Source organism: Copadichromis virginalis, linkage group LG20 (assembly GCF_057382275.1).
Source record: "Copadichromis virginalis isolate Kocher_CV1m ecotype Utaka linkage group LG20, C_Virginalis_male_GT1.1, whole genome shotgun sequence".
Classification (NCBI taxonomy): Eukaryota; Metazoa; Chordata; class Actinopteri; order Cichliformes; family Cichlidae; genus Copadichromis; species Copadichromis virginalis.
The window spans coordinates 24,261,875-24,284,983 of NC_140637.1; the positions used below are offsets into that span (position 1 = coordinate 24,261,875).

General features: G+C 40.9%; 1 pseudogene across 1 annotated transcript; it reads left to right on the forward strand.

Moving 5' to 3' along the window:
• The first annotated feature begins 2,066 nt into the window (after window positions 1–2,066).
• LOC146684870 (uncharacterized) lies at window positions 2,067–11,630 on the forward strand (annotated as a pseudogene). Its single transcript, XR_014917134.1, has 9 exons — window positions 2,067–2,726; window positions 2,986–3,139; window positions 3,403–3,718; window positions 8,566–8,764; window positions 9,125–9,170; window positions 9,246–9,337; window positions 10,526–10,636; window positions 10,753–11,024; window positions 11,148–11,630. The product of XR_014917134.1 is annotated as an uncharacterized LOC146684870 (transcript).
• The last annotated feature ends 11,479 nt before the right edge of the window (window positions 11,631–23,109 follow it).

Below are 23,109 nucleotides of genomic sequence, written 5' to 3' on the forward strand. Positions count from 1 at the left end.
AACTTTTGATTAGGACTGAATTTAATAATCGATTAGTTTCTTCTGAATGGATTAAGAATGCTTTTTTTCCGCATTGCAATGCATCACAATTGTAAATCATTATACGATTAATTGTGTCAGCTATATTACATGTAAGATTGTATATTTGCTTTTGAAATGGGCAGTTTGCTTTATTGTGCTTTGTATTTTCTTTGGTGGTTCTTTGTGTCTGGGGATGGGCGTCCAGGTACACACCGGCTCACTCCTTGGCGGCCGCTTATCGGGGCCTGGAGCCTGTGGCTCGCTCGGACTACTTTGGAGGTGGGGTGCCCCCGGCCTCTCGGCCTGGGGCTCGGTCACTCAGGCACAGCTGGCTGCCGGCGGAGCACACGGGCTCCCCCCTGGCTTCTGCTCCGCGGCTGCTGGGTGACCCCTCATCTGGGACTCTCCTCAGCTTTTTCTGGGATAGTGGCACAGCTGCCCCTCTGTTGGTCTTCCTTGGTCTCTTGTGTTCTGGGGGCCTCTGGATGTCTGGAGTTTTGATCTCCTCCATACCTGCTTCATGCCCTGGAGGACGGGCAGTGGCTCCCCACACCCTCTAGCAGATCATTACATGAAGGAACATTTTAAAAACAAGCGCGTCCATGCTCACAGGTGTACACACGGGTGATCACACCCACAAACTTATGGGCTCAAAATGTGGTCATAAATATTTTGTACTTGTAAAAAAGATTTGTACTTGTAAAAAAGATTTGTATGTGTAAAAAAAATTTGTGCGTGCGTAAAAAAGATTTGTATGTGTAAAAAAGATTTGTGCGTGCGTAAAAAAGATTTGTATGTGTAAAAAAGATTTGTGCGTGCGTAAAAAAGATTTGTATGTGTAAAAAAGATTTGTGCGTGCGTAAAAAAGATTTGTGCGTGCGTAAAAAAGATTTGTATGTGTAAAAAAAATTTGTGAGTGCGTAAAAAAGATTTGTATGTGTGAAAAAGATTTGTGCGTGTGTGAAAAAGATTTGTGCGTGTGTGAAAAAGATTTGTGTGTGGACTTAGAAAAAAAACCCCTGCAAGTTACAAGTACGAATTTTGACCCTATTTTTCTTCCTTTAAGCTGATTGGTCACTGTCATGTCAATCACAAATTAAACAATCCAATCAGAGAACAGATGGGTTTGGCTGTCGGGGGGATGCTTTATGGACCTTCAGGTCCTGGAAGGGTTGCAGATTGAAGATGGAGGACAGCGGTGCCGCTTCTGCGGCGCAGGTAAGCTTTAGTTTATGGTTTACTGGAACAAGCTAATTGTCCAGACATATATTTTTGAATATCATGTTCGTTTACTACACTGTAATTTTTCACGGTGCCAAAAGATAGCTTAAAAAGGGCTCTCAACATTAGCCCTAGTGTTGCATGTGTTTAAATAGTCTCCTGTGTGGCACGGTCTGTCTGCTTAAACATCAGCATCGTGGAGAATTATGTGTTTGGATTTAAGTGTAATCCCGATGAGATGTCGTTTTGGTAATAATTGGAACTGAAATGCTCTGACTTGACCTTAGCACTGGTCCCAGGTCACCCCCGAGTTTGTGTTAGAGTAATACTACAGTAATTACAGTATACAACAACTTTCAGCAGCTACTGAAAGTTAGGGGACCTAGCTTAACTTTCAGTAGCTGCTAACGCATTAACGAGCAAACCGCGCTAACGTGTTATGCTGCACTAACTTGCTAACGGAAAATCGGTTAATGTCATTTTAAGGAGATTACTGCTGACAGCACAAATATATGTGTGTGTATAAAGTATCTGATTTCAGTTTTCTTCTACTACTGTAATTATGGCTTAACAAGCTTCCTCAGTGAGCATTTTGGGATTTATGACAGCTTATAGGCAGTGACATTGAGAAGTACTCTGTTATACAGTACCAGATTGACCAAGAATGCTTCTGTAGTTAACTGTAGTGCAGTGTCTGTCTGGTGTCAGTAAGCTAATGTCTGTTGATATTTGCTTTGCTGGATGTGTCCTGTTCAAAAATTTAAGAAGGAATTCAGGAGAAAATGATTTAAAAAGATTGTAATTTCAACTTGCTTCAGCAGTTGAAATTACAAGTTTATAGTGCCAGCCTTTTGTGTGAACCAGCTTCCCAAAAAGGATAATGCTGAAACGGGCTTTACAGCTTATATACTGTGACAATAAAAACAGATGCTGATTCTAAGGCCCAGTTCACGGCATCTTGTTCAGCCTCCCTAACCCAGAGACTAATCTAACCATTATCGTGTGTTTGTAAGCATACTGCAAAAAACCCCTCTGCACTCTATGTGTACCTGCAATATTTCGAATACAGCGCTGAATGACATTCTCAACCTTCAAACATGGAGTGCCAACATGCTTATGAGCACATTTGCGTTGTGTACATCTTAAAAAAAAAAATGAAACAGCCTTACTTAATAATTTTGTAAAGTAAATTTTCAACCCTAACAGATGTCACATGTGTTTAGGGACTTTTAAAGTCTTTCTGCATCGGGTTATGTGTTTTGAAGTGTGCTATACTAAATTTGTGGGTCATCTGTGTCATCATGGGAACATCCACAGGGTACTTCAGAGAGAGAAATAGTAGAGTGTATGATACATCCATAGAGAAACGTGTAAATCTTTGAAAATTGCCTGATTGTTTTACTTAACAGGTGACTATAAATCAAGTGGACCTTGGTCGATCTCCCTCCAGAACAGAGAACCTGGGATGTTCCTGTGACTCTTTGGTGGGTTCATTTTTTTCATTATTAAAGTAAAGTTGTTTGAATTTTTTGAATACAGCAAGGTGGCACAGGATAAAACATATTTAAAAATAATTTTTAATGCAATTCAGTTTCTTTACTGTATTACAAAGTTAATCAAAATAAAAAGATTTCATGAGAATATTATTTTGTTTTATTGAGTTTTACGCAGTTTGACATTTCATTGTTCCTTCAATGCACTTCATATGATATTAGTAATTGAATAAATTTTTTCTTCTTTCAGGTGGCTTTAGGAAGACATGTTTTCCAAAACCTTCAAAATAGGATGGTGCAGTCCTACCAACAGCAGCCCTTGGACCTTGATCATATTGAGTTCCTCTGCGTGAACGCATCAACTCTAGTCTGTTCTTTCTGCTCATATTAATGTTCCATCAGTGGTAGGTTTATTTGATTTAGTTTTGGTTACCTTTAAAAATCGTTTCGATATATGCCATTCTTATGTATCTTATAATGTTAATTTTACAGTGTAGTAATTATGCTATACAAATACACCTGTCATCCATTGCTTTGTTAAATCCAAGATGAAATTTTGTTCTGTGTTTCAATATAAAGATTGGGGATAAGAATAATGATAGTAAGATGGTAAAACTGAATTCCAGGATTTCATCCAACTAAATATTTTAATGCAACCATTTTTTAGGTGGTTGAAGCTCTTCACCACCTCATCTGCCTCATCCATTCCGATATGGATACAAGAAGGTCTGCCATTGTTGTTGACAGCTCAGGTGGTGAACGGGGGAGGCCAAAGCTCTATGTTTCCAAAGACCACCTCAAAGATCTAATAAAGATGGACCTCTCCGTTCCTTGTATCTCCAAGCTTTTGGGCATATCGCAGAAAACAGTCCGACGAAGAATGGAAGAGTGGGGCCTCTCAATAACGGCAACCTACAGCTCACTATCAGATGATGAAATTGACAACTTAATTGCAGCCATAAAACAGGAATCAAAAAATCTGGGTTAGTTATTCATGTGAAAAATAATGCTTGTAATAAGGCTATTTTATTTTTCTTGCTAGCAACCGTTCATATTTACATGAATAACACTAGCTGAATGTCATGATTAGTTAGTAGTTTGAGTCACTTGGTGTTCGCTCGCTCTGTGGTAGAGTATCACTTCCTGTTCCTGCTCAAACACAGTGGTGTTTCTGAGTAGCTTATTTGCTTAGCGATTTAATTAACAACTTTTAAATACATTCTTCTTTCATAGTATAATCTTCACGTGCTTCCTCCGAAGCACACTTTCTGTGTACTCACTACCTAATTTATAGCCAAAGTATTCACTCACTGTCTCTGTACTGTCTCGCTAGCCTAGCTTAGCTCGTAGCCGACTCATTAGCACCATGGCTACTTCACCTGTCCCTCCTGCACTTTCTTGCTCATTGTGTCAGATGTTTAGTTACTCCTCGGCCTCCTTTAGCAGTAATGATATCTGTAACAAATGTAGCATATTTGCAGCGCTGGAGGCCAGGATTACTGAATTGGAGACTCGGCTTCGCACCCTTCATTCACCCGCAGCTAGCCAGGCCCCTGTAGCTGGTGCAGCCGAAAATAGCGTAGGCCCCGCTAGCTGTTCCCCGGCAGGTCCCAAGCAGCTGGGGAATCAGGGCGGCTGGGTCACGGTGAGGAGGAAGCATAGTCCTAAACAGAAGCCCCAGGTACACCACCAACCCGTTCATGTGTCTAACCGTTTTTCCCCACTCGGCGACACACCCGCCGGGGGTCAAACTCTGGTAATTGGCGATTCTGTTCTCAGACATGTGAAGCTAGAGACACCGGCAACCATAGTCAATTGTCTTCCAGGGGCCAGAGCAGGCGACATTGAAGGAAATTTAAAACTGCTGGCTAAGGGTAAACGTAAATTCAGTAAAATCATAATTCACGTCGGCAGTAATGACACCCGGTTACGCCAATCGGAGGTCACTAAAATCAATATTGAATCGGTGTGCAACTTTGCCAAAACAATGTCGGACTCTGTAGTTTTCTCTGGTCCCCTCCCCAATCAGACCAGGAGTGACATGTTTAGCCGCATGTTCTCCTTAAATTGCTGGCTGTCTGAGTGGTGTCCCAGAAACGATGTGGGCTTCATAGATAATTGGCAAACCTTCTGGAGGAAACCTGGTCTTGTTAGGAGAGATGGCATCCATCCCACTTTGGATGGAGCAGCTCTCATTTCTAGAAATATGGACAAATTTATTAAACCCCCCAAAATATGACTATCCAGAGTTGGGACCAGGAAGCAGAGTTGCAGTCTTACACGCTTCTCTGCAGCTTCTCTCCTCCTGCTACCCCCCCAAAAACCCATCTCCATAGAGACTGTGTCAGCTTCCAAAAAGACAAAAAACAAACTAAAAACCAGCAACAAACAACTTAAACATAAACAATCACAAAGAAAGAACAATACAGTATCCACATCTGAACCAAAGAGTAAAACAGTGAAATGTGGATTATTAAATATTAGGTCTCTCTCCTCCAAGTCCCTGTTAGTACATGACTTAATAATTGATCAACAAATTGATTTACTCTGCCTTACAGAAACCTGGTTGCAGCAGGATGATTATGTTAGTTTAAATGAATCAACACCCCCGAGCCATTCTAACTACCAGAAATCTCGAAGCACAGGCCGAGGGGGCGGTGTGGCAGCAATTTTTCACACCAGCCTATTAATTAATGAAAGACCAAGACAGACTTTTAATTCATTTGAAAGCCTGATGCTTAACATTGTCCACCCCAGCTGTGAAACTCAGAAACCAGTCTTACTTGTTATCATCTATCGTCCACCTGGGCCTTACACAGAGTTTCTGTCTGATTTCTCAGACTTTATATCTAATTTAGTTCTGAGCTCAGATAAAATAATTATTGTGGGTGATTTTAACATCCATGTAGATGCTAAAAATGACAGCCTCAACATGGCATTTAATCTGTTATTAGACTCAATTGGTTTCTCTCAAAATGTAAAAGAACCCACCCACCACTTTAATCACACTCTAGATCTTGTTTTAACATATGGCATCGAACCTGAACATCTAACAGTGTTTCCTGAAAACCCTCTCCTGTCTGATCATTTCCTGATAACATTTACTTTTACAATAATTGATTACACAGCGGTGAAGAGTAGACTTTATCAAAGTAGATGTCTTTCTGAAAGCACTGTAACTAAGTTTAAGAATATAATCCACCCACTGTTATCATCTTCAATGCCCTGTACCAACACAGAGCAGAGTAGCTATCTGAACGCTACCCCAACAGAGGTCGATTATCTTGTTAATAATTTCACCTCCTCACTACGTACGACTCTGGATACTGTAGCTCCTGTGAAAACTAAGGCCTCAAATCAGAAGTACCTGACTCCGTGGTATAATTCTGAAACACGTACCCTAAAGCAGATGACTCGTAATCTGGAGAGGAAATGGCGTGTCACAAATCTAGAGGATCATCATTTAGCCTGGAGAAATAGTTTGCTGCTTTATAAGAAAGCCCTCCGCAAAGCCAGAACATCTTACTATTCATCACTGATTGAAGAAAATAAGAACAACCCTAGGTTTCTCTTCAGCACTGTAGCCAGGCTGACAAAAAGTCAGAGCTCTTTTGAGCCAACCATCCCTTTAACGTTAACTAGTAATGACTTCATGAACTTCTTCACAAATAAAATTTTTATCATTAGAGAAAAAATTACCAATAATCATCCCACAGATGTAATATTATCTACAGCTACTCTTAGTACCATTGATATTAAGTTAGACTCTTTTTCTCCAATTGATCTTTCTGAGTTAACTTCAATAATTACTTCCTCCAAACCATCAACGTGTCTTTTAGACCCCATTCCTACAAAACTGCTCAAAGAAGTCCTGCCATTAATTAATTCTTCGATCTTAAATATGATCAACCTATCTCTAATAATCGGCTATGTACCACAGGCCTTCAAGCTGGCTGTAGTTAAACCTTTACTCAAAAAGCCATCTCTAGACCCAGCAGTCTTAGCTAATTATAGGCCAATCTCCAACCTTCCTTTCATATCAAAAATCCTTGAAAGAGTAGTTGTCAAACAGCTAACAGATCATCTGCAGAGGAATGGTTTATTTGAAGAGTTTCAGTCAGGTTTCAGAGCTCAGCACAGCACAGAAACAGCTTTAGTGAAGGTTACAAATGATCTTCTTATGGCCTCTGACAGTGGACTCATCTCTGTGCTTGTCCTGCTAGACCTCAGTGCAGCGTTCGATACTGTTGATCATAATATCCTATTAGAGCGATTAGAACATGCTGTAGGTATTACAGGTACTGCACTGCAGTGGTTTGTATCATATCTATCTAATAGACTCCAATTCGTGCATGTAAATGGAGAGTCCTCTTCACACACTGAGGTTAATTATGGAGTTCCACAGGGTTCAGTGCTAGGACCAATTCTGTTTACATTATACATGCTTCCCTTAGGCAGCATCATTAGAAGACATAGCATACATTTTCACTGCTATGCAGATGACACCCAGCTCTATCTGTCCATGAAGCCAGATAACACACACCAATTAGTTAAACTGCAGGAATGTCTTAAAGACATAAAGACCTGGATGGCCGCTAACTTTCTGCTTCTTAATTCAGATAAAACTGAGGTTATTGTACTCGGCCCTGAAAATCTTAGAAATATGGTATCTAACCAGATTCTTACTCTGGATGGCATTACCTTGGCCTCCAGTAACGCTGTGAGGAACCTTGGAGTCATTTTTGACCAGGACATGTCCTTCAACGCACATATTAAACAAATATGTAAGACTGCTTTCTTCCATTTGCGCAACATCTCTAAAATTAGAAATATCCTGTCTCAGAGTGACGCTGAAAAACTAGTTCATGCATTTATTACTTCCAGGCTGGACTACTGTAATTCATTATTATCAGGATGTCCAAAAAACTCACTGAAAAGCCTTCAGCTAATCCAAAATGCTGCAGCAAGAGTCCTGACAGGGACTAGAAAGAGAGAGCATATTTCTCCTGTTTTGGCTTCCCTTCATTGGCTTCCTGTTAAATCCAGAATTGAATTCAAAATCCTGCTCCTCACATACAAGGTCTTAAATAATCAGGCCCCATCTTATCTTAATGACCTTGTAGTACCATATCACCCTATTAGAGCGCTCCGCTCTTGCTCTGCAGGCCTACTTGTTGTTCCTAGAGTATTTAAAAGTAGAATGGGAGGGAGAGCCTTCAGTTTTCAGGCCCCTCTTCTGTGGAACCAGCTTCCAGTTTGGATTCGGGAGACAGACACTATCTCTACTTTTAAGATTAGGCTTAAAACTTTCCTTTTTTCTAAAGCATATAGTTAGGGCTGGACCAGGTGACCCTGAATCCTCCCTTTGTTATGCTGCAATAGATGTAGGCTGCCGGGGGATTCCCATGATGCATTGAGTTTTTCCTTTCCAGTCACCTTTCTCACTCACTATGTATTAATAGACCTCTCTGCATTGAATCATATCTGTTATTAACCTCTGTCTCTCTTCCACAGCATGTCTTTATCCTGTCTTCCTTCTCTCACCCCAACCGGTCGCAGCAGATGGCCGCCCCTCCCTGAGCCTGGTTCTGCCGGAGGTTTCTTCCTGTTAAAAGGGAGTTTTTCCTTCCCACTGTCGCCAAAGTGCTTGCTCATAGGGGGTCATATGATTGTTGGGTTTTTCTCTGTATCTATGAAGCGCCTTGAGGCGACTTTTGTTGTGATTTGGCGCTATATAAATAAAATTGAATTGAATTGAATTGAATTTACTGTACTATAAGTGCCTTCCAATGTGCAGTTGTGATTCTTTCACTATGGAATGTCTTTTTAGGCTACAGAATGGTTAAAGGATGCCTCAGGGCACTGGGCCACAGGGTGCAGTGGAACAGAGTATGGGATTCCATGCGTCGTGTTGACAGCGCTGGAATCCTTGAAAGGATGGCAAATCTTGGATGTGTTGTCAGAAGGACATACAGTGTTCCTGGTCCTCTGTCACTGCTCCACATTGACACCAACCATAAGTTAATTAGGTAAGTTTAACATAACTCAATAGTCATAGGGCACATTTGGGCCCATTACTATTTAACTCATTCATGCATATGCAAACACTGTATTTTACATTACGCCATCACTTTACCGCCAAGTTAGCAGTTATATATATATATATATATATATATATATATATATATATATATATATATATATATATATATATATATATATATTTTTTTTTTTTTTTAGTGTTTATATATCATATATATATTTAGTGTTTATATATCATATATATATTTAGTGTTTATATATCATATTTGATTATTGGTGAAAAATGCAATTAATTAATTATACTCAGTGGCTGAAGTCTTAGGGGCTGTGTCTTTGTCTCTTTACAGATATGGACTTGTGATGTTTGGTGGTGTTGATGGCTTCTCAAGGAAGGTTTGCATTCTTCACTAAAATAGCAGAAAATGTGATGCTAGTACTAGTACTTCCATAATGTCTCTTTATTTTCAGATCTTGTACTTGAAAGCAGCTAACAACAACAAGGCTTCTACAGCACTGACGTTCTTCCTTGAGGCTGTACAGAAGCATGGATTTCCATTGAGGTATAATGCAAAAACTTGCTGTTCACATTAGAGCATAGAGGCTTAAATCAGTCTCACTTATATTTTGAATACACATTTGTGCCTGACACACATGCTTGCTGTCTGGAAATGATTGAATTTTCCTATCATTTGTATTATATTTTCAGAGAAATACTACAATAATAATAATAATAATAATAATAATAACACGTTTTATAACACCTTAAGGTTATCTTACAATAGCAACAATACAATATATTGAAACATTGCAAATAAAATGTAGACATAAGTTAAAGAAGAGAAAAGCAAGCATGACAGTATAAAAGCTAATCAAGTTAAAATGGACTAATACAGAATCAGGTGTATGCAATTCTGAATAGATGGGTTTTGAGACGTGACTTAAAAGTGGTGAAAGAGTTTGTGGTCCGGAGATCTGGTACATCCAAAGTCTTGGGGCAGAACAACTAAAGGCTCTGAGTCCCATTGTAGTTAGGCAAGCATGTGGAACAGACAGAAGGGAAGCTGAAAAAGAGCGAAGTGTATGAGGGGGCGAGTACAAATGTAGTACAAATGTAGAAGATCAGATAAATATGGACGAATATGTCAAATCAGTGTCAGCTGTTTCCCATGTGTTTTCATTTTCTCTAATCACACTTGTGTGTATTTAGTCTTTGTGTTTCTGTTCATTCTTTGTCATGTTGTCTGTTGTCGTTTGTGCCATGTTTCCATGCGTCTCTGCTTCTACGCTTCGGGTTTCAGGTATCTTTGTATCCACGGCGAGTTTCATGTTTTGGTTTTTATGTTTATCTTTAGTCTGCCCAGTTTAGCTTAATCTCTGCCTTTTGTTTTGTATAGTTTTTACCAGCCTTAAGAAACGGCTTGCTTTCTGTTAACATTCAAGTTTTGTACCACATTCCATTTTTGTCTGCACTTGGGTCAAATATTAATACTTCACATAGTCAGCTGCTCAGCCAGACTGTGACAGAACAACCATTTCACTGACTTTGCAAGTTAACATTGCTAGTTGTGTATTGTACTTTTGGGGAAAATATTTACAAATATAGCTCTGCATAAGAGCTCAAAGAGCCCTAAAAATATTATACAGTTGAATGTAAAACATTCACATTTTTCTTTAAATGATTAACTTTAAAATATTGCTAAACTGTGATACTCTGTAATTTCTGTGTCCTTTGTTTTTCATATTTCTAGAGTGAGGGGAGACCAAGGAGTTGAGAATGTTGACATTGCTCGATACATGTTTGAAGTTCGGGGCTGTGGTAGAGGAAGCTTTATGTCTGGCAAAAGCGTGCATAACCAAAGGTATTCCTAATTTACAACAAAAACATATTTTTGATTGCCAGGTGTAGTATTCTGGCGTTAATTATTGAATGTGTTATTAACAAAATTACGTTTAAAATTTTTGTTTTGTTTTAAAGGATAGAGCGCCTGTGGCGAGACGTTTGGAATGTTGTCACCAACATACGATCTTCTTCACAGACTTGAGGAAGACAGACTCTTGGATCCAACAAACTGTACTGACCTTTTTTGTGCACAGTATGTGTTTTTGCCACGAATCCAAGCAGATTTGGAGACGTTTATTGAAGGCTGGAACAATCACTCTCTTAGGACAGAGCGGAACTACACCCCAAACCAACTATGGGAGATTGGAAAGACTCAGAATCCAGTCAATCCTCCTGAAAGTATTGTGGTATGATTACACATCTCTAAATTATTCAAATTGCTTTTTTGAAAAAAAAAAATGTATATCATTGACAAAATTAATAAAGCATGTATTTTAAAGACTTCCTGAATTGATGGCGTCTAATTTCAGGCAGAGTATCCAGATGTGGACATTGCAGACTTGGACCAAACTGGTATTCACCTTCCAGAACTTGTGTCTCCACTTGACAGTGAGGATTTGGAAAGAGTGAGACACCTTTTCAATCCCATGGAACCCTCTATGTCCTATGGGGCTGACATTTACAGTTCCCTTCTCCAGTATGTGGAAGGCATTCTTGAGAACAGGCAGGATTTATAGCTTTATCTAGAGTGATAGTTGAAAATAATATGCCCTAACAGATGTTTACATTATGTTGAATTATCAGTTTTTGTATCCGAGGACAGTTACTAAAAGTCTGCATCAATATTTATTTTCAGTTTTTAATGTTAATGCATTTTGTGTTTGATGAGTTTACTAAACCATATTTTCCTGATAATCTGTCAGTTAATGCAAAGGTAACATGATAAATGCTTTCTGTTCTCATGTAAGTCCTTTGTTTAATAATAGCTTCAATAAAATTTTGTTTAGGTGCCATCATGCCTATTCTTGCTGATTTATATGATTTATATTTTTATTTAATTTTAAAGGCAAGATTCAATTAATATACTTTATTTACAGTCTGACAAGAATTCTTTTTCTTAACTGTGATGGAGTCTAGAATGTAACTTGTATTTAAGTCCAATAACTGCTGCTCCAAATCCATGTCCTTAACAACTTCTGGATTTCAATTTGGGGTGTTCAAGCATATTTCCTTTGATTTACAAAATGATTTCAAACAACCTCAAAAATAATCCGGAAAATTATCATCCAATTTTCGTTGCCCAAAACTTGACTTTATTGGTAACAGCTTGAAAGTGACAAAAACTCTCATGACTGTAGAACTGTAATGTTTTGATGTGTGTTAGCTGTCCTGCATGCGGTAATTAAATAGCTTGACCACAGCTGACAGTGTGGCAGATTTTTATTAACATTATATTCAACATCATTGGACTGTGTGTAACATTTAATACAGCTTTGGTATTAATCTACTTTTTTTTTCACTTCGTGTAATCCAGGAAACTGCTTCAAACAAAGAGATGATGTGAATCGGATGCATGACAATGACTGAAACCTAAATAACACAATCATTAGTTCCTTAACTTCAAATATAAATGTTAATGGTGGGAACTGTAACTTTAATTTTTATATTTAAACTCGCATAACAATATTCACAAAAAATCAATAAGCCTAAGTAACAGTGAAACTTTTGGCTATGTAAAACATTTTTCAAGCATGGTTTAGCAAGTTTATTCGACATCCAGTGTCTACAAATTGCTTTTAAATAAGGCCGAAACCTGTGGCACAAGTTGCAATGCAATCATCAACATGTTTGGAAAAGACATTGTACTCGTGGAAGTGCCCAGGCACACGCAACGTTCCAAAACATGTAGAGGATATGAGGTAGTCTGCTTCGACTACTTCAACCTTCATGGTACCAGTCGGAATTTCCCACCCGACCCAAAACCTCATCAGCTGGCTGAGCTGGAATGGAGTGGCTGTAAAAATAATCAATGCATTAGAAATTAAATTAGATTCAAATTTTGAATCACAATGCAATTACACTCGCCTGTTTCAATGTAGGTCTTCAGAAATCCCACTGTTTGCATTTGGATGCTTTGTGGGTAAGGTGGATCATCATCGTCTTCATCATCGCCCTCATCTCCTGGCCAAACAATGTGGCTAAGAACAGCCTAAAATGAGATTTCAGAGACACACTTAAGAATGCAACTGCCTTAAATACAGTTTTTTTACATGTTAAATTTGCGAAGGGAGTTTTTTCCGACACTTGGCATTTATATATGGTGTATTCTAGGGGGTGCTCATGATGGCACTGGATTATCTGGCATCCTTTAAAAGAATTTTCCTCATGATGAATAAAGTATTATCAATCAATCATTTTGTCTCACTTAAAGTATAATGGTAAAAGGACTGATTCTTAATTTTCTACTCTCCCAGACCCTTCAAAGTTTTTTCTACAACAATTATCATTGTCACAATCACATTGTTATTTTCTGTACTTCCTACCAAAAATTCATACAGAGCGGGGAGCCAGGGATCTTAACAAACTGCTGATCAGTAGATGACCTGCTCTCCCTCCTGAGCTACAGCCTCCCCTAAAAGCAGCATTAACTGTCATGCCATCTAGCCTTGTCACTGTAGTCGGCATTGTTAGGTATTTTAGTACCATGGGAGCATTTACTGGATATTGTTTTATAGTGACATTATGCAGGAAAACTCTGTCATTCAATAAGGCCCCTTTGTTTTAGTTATTTTTCTCTTTGACCCAAGAGTTGATGTGTGAGAATCACAGGCTGGTACAAGGTTGAAATACCACAGAGATCACTCCCTCAGCTACATTAGTTTCTTAATCTTTTAGGAGACGCCTGTTGTAGGCCAAATGGTTTGTTTCAGATTTCACTAATGTAAGAACTCTTTGTTTTGTGCCTTGAAAATATGTCGCTGAGATAATCACAATTGTATCTGAACTAATAAACTACACAAAGGATGCTTCTTCACCCAAGGGCAGGAAGACGCTGCCTTATCTTGGTCTGTACTGGTTTAAATGCTCGCTTCTGTGTACCAAACGTATCATGTGGATAGCTCTTCAGCTTCACCTGTCTGGGCCCTGTGTCTTTGTCACCTAAATCAAACCCTGTAGTAGAATGAGTTGCTGCAGCTGCTGCAGTAGTCAATCTGATGGCGGCGCGTGAACAACGCGAGGCTCAGTGTCTCTCCAGAATCTGCTATTTAGCGGTTTTTTATCTACTTTTAACCGGATTATTCGTCCAGAATTGCTGTGCGTTGCTGACCTACAGCAGACAAGAGCTTCTGGACATCTGGACTCACAACTCCAACAGTTTTATCGCCGATCTCCGACTCATCCCAGAGATCTCCAGAACACCGGAGGCTGCCCACTCTCCCCGGCTGGGCGGAAGTGCACGCAGACGGCGCCGAGATCGTAAACAAAGGCGAGGTAGGCGCGGAGGGCTACGGGCTAAGCTAAAGCTAACACCACACCGGCTGCCTTTACCCAGTATTTTTCTCGCCAATGTCCGTTCTCTGGCAAACAAAATGGATGAGATACGGCTCTCCATCACTAACAACAGACGGATTATGGACTCAAATGTCATGTTTTTCACCGAAACATGGCTGAACAACAGCTGCCCGGACAATGCTATCGAGTTAGCAGGACGCCACACACACCGAGCCGACAGGCTAGCAGATGACTCCGGCAAGACCAGAGGTGGAGGTTTGTGCATTTATATTAACAATGCTTGGTGCATGAACTCCACTACTACTGAGAGTCACTGCTCACCTAATGCGGAGTTTTTAATGGTCAAATGCAGACCTTATTATCTCCCCAGAGAATTCACTTCGATCATACTCACTGCCGTGTATATACCCCCCGACGCTAATGCTAGGTTGGCCATGAAAGAACTTTCTGCAGCCATTAACAAACACCAGAATAAACACCCCGAGGCTGCTTTTATTGTTGCTGGCGACTTCAACCACACCAACTTAAAGACAGTCCTCCCCAGATTCCACCAACATGCCTCCTGCCACACCAGAGGAGACAAGACTTTAGACCATGTGTATTCCAACCTGGCTGGAGCCTACAAAGCCACACCCCTCCCCCACATTGGACAATCGGACCATCTCTCCCTGTTCCTCACACCTCGGTATTCACCACTCATCCAACGTGTGAAACCTGCTGTGAGGACAATTAAAGTGTGGCCAGAGGGGACAGACGCAGTGCTCCAGGACAGATTTAAAAACACAGACTGGAATATGTTCACCCACACAGACCTGGACCAGTACGCCTCATCTGTACTGGATTACATCTCCAAAACCACAGACAGTGTCACCACCCAGAAACGGATCACCATGTACCCCAACCAGAAGCCTTGGATGAACCGGGATGTTCGTCTCCTCCTGAAGGCCCGCAACACTGCCTTTAGGTCAGGAGATGCACACGCCTACAGTACAGCCAGGGCTAATCTAAAGAAGGGCATCAAAAAAGCCAAACACCATTACAAAAAGAAGGTAGAAGAACACTTCTCCAACTCCAACCCCCGACGCATGTGGCAAGGACTCCAGACCATCACAGACTACAGGACCACCAAACCCTCCCCCGCATCCTCTGATGTCTCCTTCCTCAACGAGCTCAACAACTTTTATGCTCGTTTTGAGCGAGGGAACCCCACAACCACAACCAAAGCAGACATGACGCCAGACCACCAACCTATGACTCTCTCCCCCACCGATGTAGGAGCGGTGCTGAGCAGGATCAATGTCCACAAGGCTGCAGGCCCTGATGGCATCGTGTTCTCAGAGCGTGTTCTGGGGAGCTTGCAGGAGTGCTCACAGACCTATTCAATCTGTCCTTGGCCCACGCTGTGGTACCGGCCTGCTTCAAATCCACCTCCATCGTCCCGATACCCAAAAACTCCAACCCATCTTGCCTCAATGATTACCGCCCAGTAGCACTCACCCCCATCATCACTAAGTGCTTAGAGCGACTGGTCCTAGCACACTTCAAATCCTGTCTCCCCCCCACCCTGGACCCCCACCAATTCGCATACCGCCGGAACAGGAGCACAGAGGATGCAGTCTCCATCGCAATGCACTCTGTCCTCTCACACCTGGACAACAACAACACCTACGCCAGAATGCTGTTTATAGACTTCAGTTCAGCATTCAATACAATCCACCCCTCACAACTCATCAGGAAACTGACAGACCTGGGTATCAGTTCCCTCATCTGCAAATGGTTACTGGACTTCCTGACCAACCGCCCCCAACATGTCCAGCTGGATAACCGCTGCTCATCTACCATCACAATGAACACCGGTGTACCACAAGGCTTCCTCTACTCCCTCTTCACCCACGACTGCAGACCTGCTGATGGTTCCAACACCATCATTAAGTTTGCAGATGACACCACGGTGATTGGCCTCATCAGTGACAACGATGAGGCCGCCTACAGGGAGGAGGTGGATCGTCTGGCTGAGTGGTGCGACAGAAACAACCTGCTGCTTAACACCGAGAAGACCAAGGAGCTCATCGTGGACTACAGGAGGAATGCTGACCCACATCCACCCATCCACATTAAGGGGACGGCTGTGGAGCGTGTGAGCAGCTTCAAGTTCCTGGGAGTCCACATCTCCGAGGATCTCACCTGGACGACCAACTGCTCCAAGCTGGTCAAGAAGGCTCACCAGCGCCTCTTCTTCTTGAGGACTCTGAGGAAGAACCACCTGTCCTCAGACATCCTGGTGAACTTCTATCGCTGCACCATCGAGAGCATCCTGACCAACTGTATAACAGTCTGGTACGGGAACTGCTCTGCCTCGGACCGGAAGGCGTTGCAGAGGGTCGTGAAAACTGCCCAGCGCATCGCCGGAGCACCACTTCCTGCCATAAAAGACATCTACAGGAAGCGGTGTCTGAAAAGGGCTGGGAAAATCATCAAAGACCCCAGTCACCCATCACATGGACTCTTCACCCTCCTGCCCTCTGGGAGGCGCCACAGGAGCCTCCGGACTAAGACCACCAGGTACCGGAACAGCTTCTTCCCCACAGCTGTCAGACTCCTGAACTCTGCCTCCTGACATCTGACCCACGTTAAACTCATGGACTGAACATACACACACCCACAATGGACAACTGTACCCTCAAACACAATAATAACATGGACTGAACCACCACTCACAACCACTAGCACTTTATATAGCCTCTGTAGAAACTATCTACACCCTCACTTATCTTAACTGCACTACTGTATAGCTCTGTGTAAATAATCATTCTGTACATTCGATAATCTTTAATCCTACAACTGTTTACAACTTGCATAGTTCCCATTTCTGTATAGCTGTATATCCCAGATTCTGTAAAGTTATTTATTTCATATTCTGTATAGTTTTTCATATTTATATCCTGTTCATATCCTGTACATAGCTTGTACTCACTACAGCCTGTACATACTTATAGTTATAGAATATTCACAACATACTTCATACCGTGTACATTATAACATACCATAATAGACCCATTTCTGTAATATACTCACATATCTATATTATTGCTAATATATATTGTAATATATCTATATCACTAAAGCACTTCTGGATGGATGCAAACTGCATTTCGTTGCCCTGTACCTGTGCATGTGCAATGACAATAAAGTTGAATTCTATTCTATTCTATTCTATTCATCATTTTCCCTCTCTTGGCCTGTTTGCTCTCCTCTCTCTGTAATAACTTGATCTTCCTCTGCCTCTCGATCCATTTGCTGCAGCTCCTCTGTCTCTCCTCGCTCTCTCTGACTTGAACTTGCCTGTTGACTTTTTTCTCCCTCAGCCACTCCTTCTTCCTCACCCTTCAAGATACATTAAAACATACTGAATTGTAATGTAAATTGCTAATATCATGACTTCTGCTCCCGCTCCACAGTAATTTGTTGCTCCCAAATATTTTGAAGTTACAAACATTTTATTTTGAGCACGCATGTGACTAAAATGGTTGCAATTTAAAGCCCTGAAAAATATTACTAAATTACTTGAATTGAAGTAATATTAAAATAGAACCCTCAAAAATATGTGAGTCAGGCTAATTTGACTTATATCTCTCTCTCTTTGCTCTCTCCACTTTCTAACCTTGACTCTCCTAAATAAAAGCTCAAGTTAAACAGGTCTTATATGTTGTACCGTGACTGAAATGTTTCATATTTCATATCCAAATTGAGTCCCATAAAATTCTAATCAGACTGTCTCCATCACAAATGACTCCATCCTTTGACTCACCTCTCCAGCAGGCGTCTCTCCCCTCTGCCTCTCTGTGCTCCTCTGCCCTGACTCCTACAGGTTAATGGGGATGGAGTGATTATTATTATTTCCACTGATGATAACCATACCTGAATGAGCTCAGCTCGATTTTTCAGAGCTAAAACGAGTGACAGAAATTAACATTATGCTAACAATTTAACTTAGTGCGCTAGCCAGGTTTTTATTTACAAAATGGGGAGCACCTGGTTCATTATTTACATGGGACTCCGCTGTTAGCTGGAGCTAACCAATTGTTACTACCAGCCAGTGACGAAGACTTACTTTCTTGAAAAACTTGCGTATATCCATGATTTCTTGCTGTTTGCCACATGTACGCTAGTGTGTCCGCAGGTGTATACGAGCGGAGTGTAAAGTAGCAGTGAAAACGAGGACTGGATTTTCAGTCATGTGGATGTCCCCTGTGAACAACTGGAACGGATTGGATAACGAAGCACTGACGCTACCTTAACAATGTGAAGCGAAAGGGACCAACCGAGTTATGATCATATTTGTGTGAATAGCGACAGGTTTATATTATTATTTCTTTAAACTCATATTCCTGCATCTTTATATTGAATTTGTCTGCAAGTTCTGTAAAAAAAAATCGAATAAGTTAAAAAAAACAAAAACTAAAAAAAACCCCACCAAATTATTTAGGGGGGCTTAAGAATATTTTAGGGAGGCTTCAGCACACCTAAAATAGGCCTAACGACGCCACTGGGGTGGATTATATTCTTAAACTTATTTACAGTGCTTTCAGAAAGGCATCTACTTTGATAAAGTCTACTCTCCACCGCTGTGTAATCAATTATTGTAAATGTAAATGTTATCAGGAAATGATCAGACAGGAGAGGGTTTTCAGGAAACACTGTTAAATGTTCAGTTTCTATGCCATATGTTAAAACAAGATCTAGAGTGTGATTAAAGTGGTGGGTGGGTTCTTTTACATTTTGAGAGAAACCAATTGAGTCTAATAACAGATTAAATGCCATGTTGAGGCTGTCATTTTTAGCATCTACATGGATGTTAAAATCACCCACAATAATTATTTTATCTGAGCTCAGAACTAAATCAGATATAAAGTCTGAGAAATCAGACAGAAACTCTGTGTAAGGCCCAGGTGGACGATAGATGATAACAAGTAAGACTGGTTTCTGAGTTTTACAGCTGGGGTGGACAAGGTTAAGCATCAGGCTTTCAAATGAATTAAAAGTCTGTCTTGGTCTTTCGTTAATTAATAGGCTGGTGTGAAAAATTGCTGCCACACCGCCCCCTCGGCCTGTGCTTCGAGATTTCTGGTAGTTAGAATGACTCGGGGGTGTTGATTCATTTAAACTAACATAATCATCCTGCTGCAACCAGGTTTCTGTAAGGCAGAGTAAATCAATTTGTTGATCAATTATTAAGTCATGTACTAACAGAGACTTGGAGGAGAGAGACCTAATATTTAATAATCCACATTTCACTGTTTTACTCTTTGGTTCAGATGTGGACACTGTATTGTTCTTTCTTTGTGATTGTTTATGTTTAAGTTGTTTGTTGCTGGTTTTTAGTTTGTTTTTTGTCTTTTTGGAAGCTGACACAGTCTCTATGGAGATGGGTTTTTGGGGGGGTAGCAGGAGGAGAGAAGCTGCAGAGAGGCGTGTAAGACTGCAACTCTGATTCCTGGTCCCAACTCTGGATAGTCATATTTTGGGGGGTTTAATAAATTTGTCCATATTTCTAGAAATGAGAGCTGCTCCATCCAAAGTGGGATGGATGCCGTCTCTCCTAACAAGACCAGGTTTCCTCCAGAAGGTTTGCCAATTATCTATGAACCCCACATCGTTTCTGGGACACCACTCAGACAGCCAGCAATTTAAGGAGAACATGCGGCTAAACATGTCACTCCTGGTCTGATTGGGGAGGGGACCAGAGAAAACTACAGAGTCCGACATTGTTTTAGCAAAGTTACACACCGATTCAATATTGATTTTAGTGACCTCCGATTGGCGTAACCGGGTGTCATTACTGCCGACGTGAGTTATGATTTTACTGAATTTACGTTTACCCTTAGCCAGCAGTTTTAAATTTCCTTCAATGTCGCCTGCTCTGGCCCCTGGAAGACAATTGACTATGGTTGCCGGTGTCTCTAGCTTCACATGTCTGAGAACAGAATCGCCAATTACCAGAGTTTGACCCCCGGCGGGTGTGTCGCCGAGTGGGGAAAAACGGTTAGACACATGAACGGGTTGGTGGTGTACCTGGGGCTTCTGTTTAGGACTATGCTTCCTCCTCACCGTGACCCAGCCGCCCTCTTTCCCCAGCTGCTTGGGGTCTGCCGGGGAACAGCTAGCGGGGCCTACGCTATCTTCGGCTGCACCAGCTACAGGGGCCTGGCTAGCTAGGGGTGAATGAAGGGTGCGAAGCCGAGTCTCCAATTCAGTAATCCTGGCCTCCAGCGCTGCAAATATGCTACATTTGTTACAGATATCATTACTGCTAAAGGAGGCCGAGGAGTAACTAAACATCTGACACAATGAGCAAGAAAGTGCAGGAGGGACAGGTGAAGTAGCCATGGTGCTAATGAGTCGGCTATGAGCTAAGCTAAGCTAGTGAGACAGTACAGAGACAGTGAGTGAATACTTTGGCTATAAATTAGGTAGTGAGTACACAGAAAGTGTGCTTCGGATGAAGCACGTGAAGATTATACTATGAAAGAAGAATGTATTTAAAAGTTGTTAATTAAATTGCTAAGCAAATAAGCTACTCAGAAACACCACTGTGTTTGAGCAGGAACAGGAAGTGATACTCTACCACAGAGCGAGCGAACACCAAGTGACAGCGCCATGCAATTTCTTGTTTTATAGTCAAGTCTTCCTCATCATCATGTTTTCTCTTTCCTTTTTTGTTGTGCAATCAGACACAACTGTTCGGGAGAATATTTTCATAGCCATTTAATCATATCAAGAAAATGGGATGAAAGTAACTTCAGAAAGCTGAAGTAAAAAATGTTGTGAAAGAGAAAATGGAAAGGCAGTAGACTGATTACAGCTACTAACAAATTATTTTTTCCAGTAATTATTTTGTACTGTTCCTGCCCAGCGATCTTAGCTAATTATAGGCCAATCTCTAACCTTCCTTTTGTATCAAAAGTTCTTGAAAGAGTAGTTGTCAAACAGCTAACAGATCATCTGCAGAGGAATGGCTCATTTGAAGAGTTTCAGTCAGGTTTCAGAGCTCATCACAGCACAGAAACACCTTTAGTGAAGGTTACAAATGATCTTCTTATGGCCTCTGACAGTGGACTCATCTCTGTGCTTGTCCTGCTAGACCTCAGTGCAGCTTTCGATACTGTCGACCATAATATTCTATTAGAGCGATTAGAGCACGCTGTAGGTATTACGGGTACTACGCTGCACTGGTTTATATCATATCTATCTAATAGACTCCAATTTCCTCATGTAAATGGAAATGGTCCTCTTCACACACTGAGGTTAATTATGGATTCAGTATTCATTGGGTACAGGGTTCAATGCTAGGACCAATTCTGTTTACATTATACATGCTTCCCTTAGGCAGTATCATCAGAAGACATAGCATACATTTTCACCGCTATGCAGGTGATATCCAACTTTATCTATCCATGAAGCCAGATAATACACACCAAGTGGTTAAACTGCAGCAGTGTTTTAATACATAAAGAGCTGGATGACCTCTAATTTTCTGATTCTAAATTTGAATAAAAATCTCAAAATCTTAGAAATATGGTGGCTGGATGGAATTTTCTTGGCTTGCAGTCACACTGTGGGGAACCTACCAGACCACTGGATGCATGAACAAAAACAGCAGTAAAAAAAATGGAACGACAGGTCGAACACAACACAACGGACATAGCCATTTAATCAGGTGAAGAAACTGCAGAAAGCTGAAGTAAATATTGGTTTGAAAGAGTAAAAGGAAAGGCAGACTGATTACAGTTAGCAACAAATAATTTTTCAGTGATTATTTTGTACTGTTGGAAAAACAGAACAAAGGTCACCTTGGAGGATGTTACAGCAAAAGCAGAAGGTGATATTACCACCGAAGTACACAAAAGCCCATACACAAATAAAAAAATCTACATACAGCACTAACACCTAATCAGAAGAAAACAATGTTACAGTGAGCTAAAGAGAAGCTATCATGGACTATTGTTTACAGTAATATTTACAATCAGGGGCCTGTTCTTCGTACCTCGCTAAGTAAGTTAGCTGGATTAGATTGTTGACGATTTTGCGTGATCCTGGATCGTTCGGTTCCCCGAAGCTCATCCGGGACTTGCTGTCATAGCAGCACCTGCTCTGGAGCAGGTTTACTTTATGTAAACAGGATTAGATCGCGGCCACGCAGGTATGTCCGCTTCATTTATACGAAAGCAACAGCGATATTCCACCACTGTTTCACCATAAATAAATAACATCAATGTAACTAAAGATAATGCAGCACTTGATCCTTTTATTGATGTCACACAGATACATACAGGTCATTTCCTAAAAAAGGGAAATGTACTATTAACATTCTATTACATGTATGTGATTATTACAGATGTAATTCATATTTCAGAGTAGTAATTGTAAATTACTTCGTGTAATCAAGATGAGAGACCACGGCTATAAAAGCGAAGGTGGATTTGGGAAGCCTGTCGCAGCCATGTCCTGTCCGTATACGCGAGCCACCCATTGCGGAAGGTGCAAGATTGATAAGGAGAGTCCTCAGAATTCAGCGTATATTGCGGGATAGACAGGATCCTTTAGCTCAGCGCGACAGTGTGCTCATTGAGAGATATCGATATTCCCGTGAGGGTATTATTTACTTAACCAACTTGTTGACGAGGGGGTGCAGGACCACCACCTGTCTTTTTTTCCTCTGCCCTTTTCTTGGTTGCTGTTATGAACAAACTAACAGAGTATTACAGGCCAGTATTACCTTGCCAAGAGACGAAAAGCAATCTAAGAGATAAATATTACCATTCTGTAGAATACTCCTGTATTCCACTTTTACTTGTTCCCATGTTCTTGTGGGTCCTGTTGTGGCTCTAATGTGAAAGGGGATATAATATAACATATTATAATATAATATAATGCCATATGATATTGGACAATATAGTGTCATATGATAGATCTACCCTA